Below are 8834 nucleotides of genomic sequence, written 5' to 3'. Positions count from 1 at the left end.
TAGCTATCTCATTTCTCATAACGTGTGCAGAATCCCCAGTGGCATGGTCTGGTGCATCAGTTAGGTACGTAGATGTTTAGCTTTAAGACCCAACACTCTTACTGGTACATCTGTCTCCATAACCCTTTCAATGTCTTGAGTGTTTTTCTGCAAGGAAGAAGAAAGCAGCCTGAATGATTTCTCTCTTTCTCTGAAATGCAACAGGGAAAACTGCTAAACTTCTTCTCCATCATCATGTCCAGTAGTCTCGACTACTTTAATAGCTCCCTAACCTGGGCTCCTGTTTTTAATCCTTGCTCCCCTTCAAACTAATCTCTTCTCAGAAGAACAAATATTACATTTAAATATTTTCCATGTAAAACAAAATAGATGCAAACCAACTCCCCCCTCCCCCCCCCAAAAAAAAATAAAGGTTAAGGGATTATTATAAGGCAAACACTTATAACTACTACCAAAGACCTAAATAGACTTTGTCATCCACCTCAGAACTCCGTTTCTGAGTCTGGCTGTTTCTAACTCAAACAAATTGTTCAACCAAAAGCAACCACTCTCCTGAGTTTTACAGAAACCTCTTATATGTGTGTGTGTTTAATATTCTCTCATCATATTTCCTTGATTAGTCTTGCTTATCCTCTATAATCACCACAACCATCTACTCTTTTTTTTTTCCCCCCTTACAGTTTACCTATTCAATCACCCAAGGAATTTAACTTGTAGAACTCCCCAGTCTAGCTTTTGTTGACCACGAATCCATGTTACAGGTCATCCATTTTTTCACCCTTCACTTTGGCAGCTGGATCCACAATCAAAGTCATGTTCATTTTCAGTTCCTTTGGCAGAACTCAGAGAATGCAATAGCAACCTACTCCAGTACTCTTGCCTGGAAAATCCCATGGATGGAGGAGCCTGGAGGGCTACAGTCCATGAGGTACCTAAGAGCAGAACTAGAAGATGTGATGTGTGCTTTCATCAGGAGGGGGCATCACTCTTACTAGCTCTCTTTCTGAGAAGTTCTCAGCTGTTACAGCTCAGTGTCTAGATCCTTGCATGCTGCTGCTGCTCCTGCTGAGTCACTTCAGTCGTGTCCGACACTGTGCGACCCCATAGACAGCAGCCCACCCGGCTCCCCCATCCCTGGGATTCTCCAGGCAAGAACACTGGAGTGGGTTGCCATTTCCTTCTCCAATGCATGAAAGTAAAAAGTGAAAGTGAAGTCGCTCAGTCATGTACGACTCTTCACGACCGCATGGGCTGCAGCCCACCAGGCTCCTCTGTCCATGGGATTTTCCAGGCAAGAGTACTGGAGTGGGTTGCCATTTACATGCACTAGGAGCTTCCAAATGTTAATATTAAAATTATTTCATTTCTATGTTTATTTAATAGTGTACTTTTGTAAAGAGATGCTTCCCTTTTCATTGTGTGGTTAGCCATTGGTAGAGTTCTTAGGGGAACTATAGAGACAAGTAAATATTTGAATTTCTCCCTTTAATTACCAGTTTTCTACATAAAGATTTGGTGCCCTATTATGGCCAGATTTGGCCAGTTGCATTTTGCTATTGTTTGGTTTTGTTTTAAATATCACCTGTAACTCCTGGATTTAAACATATTTGATAGTTGTCAATTACTTGCAATTACTTTTCATTTTGGAGCTCAACTGTCTCATGCTTGGCAGTGAAATCCTACTTGTGATGAGTCGTGAGCCTGTTTGATGTGACTTTAGTGATCTTTGACTGCTCCATGGATACCTGGAATGGCAAGGTGCTCTAAGTTCATCTGGAAAATTTCCTGCCCCAGACTTTCTTACTATATATTTTTAGGGACTTCTCTGGTAGTCAGCGGTTAAGAATCCGCCTTCCAATGGCAGATGCAGGTTTGATCCCTGGTTTGGAAACTAAGATCCCATATGTCATGGGGCAACTGTACTCACGTACCACTTAAATCTCAAGTGCCCAACTGAGTCCTGAAACAGCCAAAAAAGAAAATAAATATTTTGAATGAAATATTCAAGACCACAATCAGTACTTTCTCTGTGCTCATCACTAACAGTCTGGTCATTGGTAATATCTTTTCTTTAGATAGAACTTGAAGGAAAGAAAAAAAGATATAGGTATATATATAAAGATGTCAATATATATAGACATGGATAAAAAAGGCTGCTGGTATTTACAATCCTATTTAGAACTATAGGCCTTTTTGTTTCTCTGCTTGCTTCATTTTAAAAGCTTAACTTCTTCTATATAGCATCTGCATCACTCCTTTTACACAGCAAGAATCGTGATCCTTAAGGATATATAAAATAACATAATTAAAATAGTTCATTTATTCTCTTTAACTTTATCCCATGTAATCCATATAATGTTCTTCAAATAACAATACCACCAAGGCTAAGCATTAAGAAAAAGGTCACTTTTTTTTCTCTTCATGTCCACCTCCTCAATTTTTATTGTTATACTCTCACTGTCTGAGGAAATAGCTATTACATACTGCAGTCCATTATTCTAAACCTCATATAATTTTAAATCTATAAGTAACTACAGCTGACTCTTGAATAGAGTGGAGGTAAGGTGCTCTGACCTTCCACATAGTTGAAAATCTTACAGTCAACCCTCCCTTATCCAGGTTCGGCATCTGTGGATTCAACCAACCACAGATTGTATATTTGTACAGTATGTTCTAACTGAAAAAGAAATCCGCATAAAGTGGATCTGCACAGTTGACAAGCATGCCATTCAGATGTGAACTGTGTATGTTTTACGCTCCACACTGGTGCTTATGCCAATGTGTTTCCAATTATTTGGCCCCCAGAAGTTCACTCTCTAGCAGCTTCCTTAAGAAGAGCTCAACAGAAGCATTTACTTGGTTCTTGCATCTTGATAATGGTTTGCATTCTTTACATGTGAGAGTCAGTTTTGCTGGATAACAATCCTTAACTCACTTTTTCTATCTTCAAATACTAAATATCACCCCATTTTCTTCTGAAGTAAAGCATTACCATTGGAAGTCTGAATATGACTTTTTTCCTCTTATAAGTCACTTGATATCTTTGTCTAGATATTCAAATAATTGTTTTTAAAGTCTAGTAATTTTACAATCTGTCTTGGCATGGTCTCCTTTGGTCAGTATACTCAAGCATGTAACTGCTGATGACTAATTCAGCATTGATTACTTGCTCAAGCTCTGAAGATCCCTTGTCTTCATTTGACCAAAATACCTTCAGTTGCTATTCTCAAACTGACCTGTTGTGTTTCTAATGAACATCTGTCAACTATTTTGGGTTTTGGTTCTGTGTTGCTGCCCGTTTTCTGCCACACAAATGTTGACATTATACAGGTCCTATGGATTCTGGCAATTTGCTTATAGATTGGCGCGCCTGGGAATATCTTGTCATTTAGCTTTGTTGAAAATACAGGCCAGTGATTTTTGTTTTCCTATCTAGTTTCTTTGTTTTAGATGCTGCTGCTGCTGCTAAGTCGCCTCAGTCATATCTGACTCTGTGCGACCCCATAGACGGCAACCCACCAGGCTCCCCCGTCCCTGGGATTCTCCAGTCAAGAACACTGGAGTGGGTTGCCATTTCCTTCTCCAGTGCATGAAAGCAAAAAGTAAAAGTGAAGTCACTCAGTCGTGTCCGACTCTTCGCAACCCGATGGACTGCAGCCTACCAGGCTTCTCTGTTCATGGGATTGTTCAGGCAAGAGCACTGGAGTGGGGTTTAGGTGATAACTGACGGAGAATGAAAGACTGTGCTACCACTACCATCTTCTTAGACTCCTCCATGATCTCAATCAATTTATAATAAAGTTATAGTTTATTGATCTAGCCTATGGATTTATGATGTCTAGTATTTACATGTATAACCTTATCTCTTTCACTCTCCTTCCTTATGAGGTTCTGGGACATTTTTCTCTAGACACTTTGCATTCTCCTTGTATGCTCTTCCTTCTGATTTTAATGTTTGCTTGTCTCATTTTTTAAAATTTCAGCTTACATTTCTAAGAGATCCTTTCCCTCCATACAACCTAAAGAAGACACCATAAGTCACTGTCTATGACATTACCTCCAGTGATTATTTACCTAGCGCTAATATTGCTTTATTTTGTGTATTCATTTCTGTATCAGTTCAAGAATCAGTAGACTATAGCCTGAAAGTCAATTCTGGCTGGCCACCAGGTTTTATAAATAAATCTTTATTGGAACACAGCCATTTTTTTTCTGTGACAGCTTGTTCACTATAGTAGTTGCATGAGAGACCATATGACTCAAAGAACATGAACTATTGGTCATTTACAGAAAGGAGTTTTCCAACTTTCTTGCTAGTACATTGTTTCCTCCCACTAGAGTGTAAGTTTAAGGTTAAATTGTGTATTGTCTGCATTTTCACTGCTTTATCCTCCTCAACAAAAGGAGTAGCTAGCATACGGTAAGGAAAGAAAGAAAGAAGAAAGTGAAGTCGCTCAGTTGTGTCCGACTCTTTGGGACACCATGGACTGTAGCTTACAAGCGTCCTATGTCCATGGGATATTCCAGCCAAGAGTACTGGAGTGGGGTGCAATTTCCTTCTCTAGGGCATCTTCCCGACCCAGCGATCAAACCCCGGTGTTCCACATTGCAGGCAGACGCTTTACCATCTGACCCACCAGGGAAGCCCAGCTTCCTTTAAATATTTGTAAATGAATAAGCCCTGATCTAAAATTGTTAGCATCATTTTTGCTGTTCAGTTGCTCAGTTGTGTCCAACTTTCTGTGACCCCATGGCTGCAGCTTGCCAGGCTTCCCTGTCCATCACCAACTCCCAGAGATTGCTCAAACTCATGTCCATCGAGTCAATGATGCCATCTAACCATCTCAACCTCTGTCGCCCTTTCTCCTCTTGCCTTCAATCTTTCCCAGCATCAGGTCTTTTCCAATGAGTCAGTTCTTCGCCATCAGGTAGCCAAAGTATTGGAGCTTCAGCTTCAGCATCAGTCCTTCCAATGAATATTCAGGATTGATTTCCCTTAGGGTTGACTGGTTTGATCTCCTTGCAGTCCAAGGGACTCTCAAGAGTCTTCCCCAGCACCGCAGTTCAAAAGCATCAATTCTTCAGTGCTCAGCCTGCTTTATGGTCCAACTCTCACATCCACACATGACTACTGGAAAAAACTATAGCTTTGATTATACAGAACTTTGTCGGCAAAGTAATGTCTCTTTATTTTTAATATGCTATCTAGGTTTGTTATAACTTTTCTTCCAAGGAGCAAGTGTCTTTTAATTTCATGGCTGTAGTCACCATCTGCAGTGATTTTGGAGCCCCCCAAAATAAAGTCTGACATGATTTCCATTGTTTTCCCACCTATTTGCCACGAAGTGATCGGAGCGGATGCCAAAATCTTTGTTTTTCGAATGTTGAGTTTTAAGCCAGCTTTTTCACTCTCCTCTTTCACTTTCAACAAAAGGCTCTTTACTTCCTCTTTGCTTTCTGCCATATGGGTGTTACCATATGCATATCTGAGGTTATTGATATTTCTCCCAGCAATCTTGATTCCAGCTTGTGCTTCATCCAGCCCAGCATTTCATATGATGTACTCTGCATATGTTAAATAAGCCAGGTGACAATATACATCCTTGATGTACTCCTTCCCTAATTTGAAACTAGTCTGTTGTTCCATGTCTGGTTCTAACTGTTGCTTCTTGACCTGCATACATGTTTCACAGGAGGCAGGTCAGGTGGTCTGGTATTCCTATCTCTTTAGGAATTTTCCACAGTTTGTTGTGATCCACACAGTCAAAGACTTTAGCGTAATCAATGAAACAAAAGTAGATGTTTGTCTAGAATTCTCTTGCTGTTTCTTTGATCCAACAGATGCTGGCAATTGATCTCTGGTTCTTCTGCCTTTTTTTAAATCCAGCTTGAACATCTAGAATTTCTCAGTTCACATACTTGTTGAAGCTTAGCTTTGAGAATTTTGAGCATTACTCTGATAGCATGTGAAACGAGTGCAATTGTGTGGTTGTTTGAACATTCTTTGGCATTGCTCTTCTTTGAGATTGAAATGAAAACTGACCTTTTTCAGTCCTGTGGCCACTGCTGAGTTTTCCATATTTTCTGGCATATTGTGTGCAGCACTTTAACAGCACCATCTTTTAGGATTTGATATAGCTTAGTTGGAATTCCATCACCTCCACTAGCTTTGTTAGTAGTGATGCTTCATAAGGCCCACTTTACGTCACACTCCAGGATGTCTGGCTCTAGGTGAGTGATCTCACCATCATGGTTATCTGGGTCATGAAGATCTTTTTTGTATAGTTCTTCTGTGTAGCATTTTTAGACCGTCAGATAGAGTTTTTAAAAATAGGTTATTAGAAACTTAGTGATGATTGTATTCAATTCATCACCCAAATACCTAGATGACAACATTGAAACTAGACCCTTCAAGGCAATGATTTTAAGGAAGAACTTTATAGTAAATTTACCTTTTTGCAATGATTAACAAATAAATAAATGTAGACCTGCGTGAGCTCTAAAGACAAGATGGCTATTAATAACTACATTTTACTATTAACTGGTTATATGTGTTGGTAGCTTCACTTCTCTGTGTTTCTATTTATTAATCTTTAAAATAATGTCAGTGGAATATCTATATTAAAGAAATATAATAAACATTAAATAGGAAGCATGTCCAGCCTATTGTACGGACTCCACACATGGTAAATGTTGGTGAGGAGGATGAGATGAGGATTATCACCATATGGATGCCAGCAACTGTGGTTTTCAAAAAAGGAGGTTGAGAAGGAAGGAGAGTGGGAATGGAAAAGGAGAGGAGAAAGAGAAAACGATAATGTGAGTAAAAATAAACTCAGCAAGTTCAATTTACTGAGCTTGTACAATGTTCCAGGCATTATGGCCTATGGTTTGCATAGACTGCATAGCTTAATGCTTGCAAGAGCCCTTTGAGGAGTGCACATTAATAGCCCACTATTACAAATGAGAAATCCATACCTCATCTTAGCCTAAATTATGTAGAAAGGTCCTCCAAAGCCTTAGTTCTTGACCTATGTAGCTTTCTCCGTCACGTCTAAATGTATTCCTAAATATCTCTCCACTTTTTGTTTAAAATGTGACAGTCATAGGTTTTGCCTGCAGGAGTCTTCTTCAACTTCTCAACCCGGTTTAAATATACCCGTTTCATATCTTGCCAACTTCAAATATTGCTCTGAATTCCAAGAGTAACCTCGTCTCCTTCCCTGCGAATTCTCATTTAGTCTCCCAACCATGGCCAGTTGTCAGAAGAAATCAATTGGAGAGACAGATTTCCACTGAGGCACTCACAGTGAAAACTATTTAATTGCTGTTAATTCTCTGCTCAGATATAAACTCTTGTACATTTGGATTTTGTAATTCCAAGCTTGTTGGCATAGAAAAGGTGCCAACCTAGTGGCAGGGAGCATCAATTCTATTGCTCTGTAGTAAAAAGAATATTGATTACTCAGAGCCAGAAGTAGCTGTAACCTCCCAACTCCTGCACTGCACTTGGGAAAGTGAGGAAGTTCATTGGTAGTAATAGCAGTAGTAGCATTAGTGGTGGTAGCACCAGTGGTAATAGTAGAAGTAGTAGTAGTAATACAGATCGGCTACTTAGATGCCAGGAAGTGTGCTGAGCCCTTTGCATGGTCTAATTACCCTTCACAATAATCCAATGAAGTGATATAATTTGCCTATTTTATAGGCAAAAACATAGGACTAAGACTGACTGAGAGACTCACAAAAGGTCACACTAGTATTAAGTCATTGGGTCTGACCCTATATAAAATTTTTCCCAAAGCTCTTTTTTTCTAATCACTATACAATATCTTCTCAGAAATCTATACATATAGAAAGTCACTTCTAATGCCATTTTCTAATCTGAAGAATAGATAACATTTCCTGTTATTGATGTAAGAATTTAGAATCATCAAGGGTGAGTGTTTTCCCCACTATCCATCTGCACCATGATATTTGTTTTATGCTGTACCCCCAAATACCCACTATTAGATCAGAATGTCTATGCCTTGGTCGAAGACCCCATCATAAGCTATTATCCCCACATTCACACCCAAGTCATTGACCAAATCTGTTAAAAAGTGTGCTGATAAATATTTCATAACTGACTGTTTGGCATGAGGGTAGGGTGGAGGGATTTCTCTCTTTTACCCACTTGTATGTTGTAATTACTTCCATGATAGCTGATTTTTAAGTCACTAATGTGACATTATCTGAACAGAGTCTCAAGGAGGTGCTACCAGTAGGCTTGCATAAGTTGGTATAAGTAACATGTATCCTCCTCCTCCACATTTACTCTCAGTCTACCATACACCTACATCCTTAGAACAGAAGGATCTTTACTTGTAGCTTTAACCTAGGAAATACTCCAAGCCCAGACTCAAATGAGGACAACATTGTTAAATATAACATAAAGAATGATTATAAAGGAGTGCTTTCCCACTTCCTAGATCCTATATCTTTTTTTCATACCAATATAAAACTGGCATTTGCATTTATAATGGATTGAATATTTGTGTCTCCCTAAAGTTCCTGTGTTGAAGCCATAACTCTCGAAGGAGCTGTATTTGGAGGTGGCGCCTCTAAGGAGGTAACTGAGGTTAAATGAAGTCATAAAGATGGAGTCCTGATCAAACAGGATTAGACTCAATACGAGACGAGACAGCAGAGAGCCCACTCTCTCCTTTCCCTCCTCTCTCTATCTCCAGGCACATACTTGAGGAAAGTCATGTAAAAACATGGCGATAATGCATCTGTCTACAAGCCAGGAAGAGAACTCTGCCAGGAATGGAGTTTGCCAGCACCTTGATCATTGA

This window comes from Capra hircus, chromosome 8 (genome assembly GCF_001704415.2).
Source record: "Capra hircus breed San Clemente chromosome 8, ASM170441v1, whole genome shotgun sequence".
Lineage (NCBI taxonomy): Eukaryota > Metazoa > Chordata > Mammalia > Artiodactyla > Bovidae > Capra > Capra hircus.
This window is presented reverse-complemented; position numbering follows the sequence as displayed.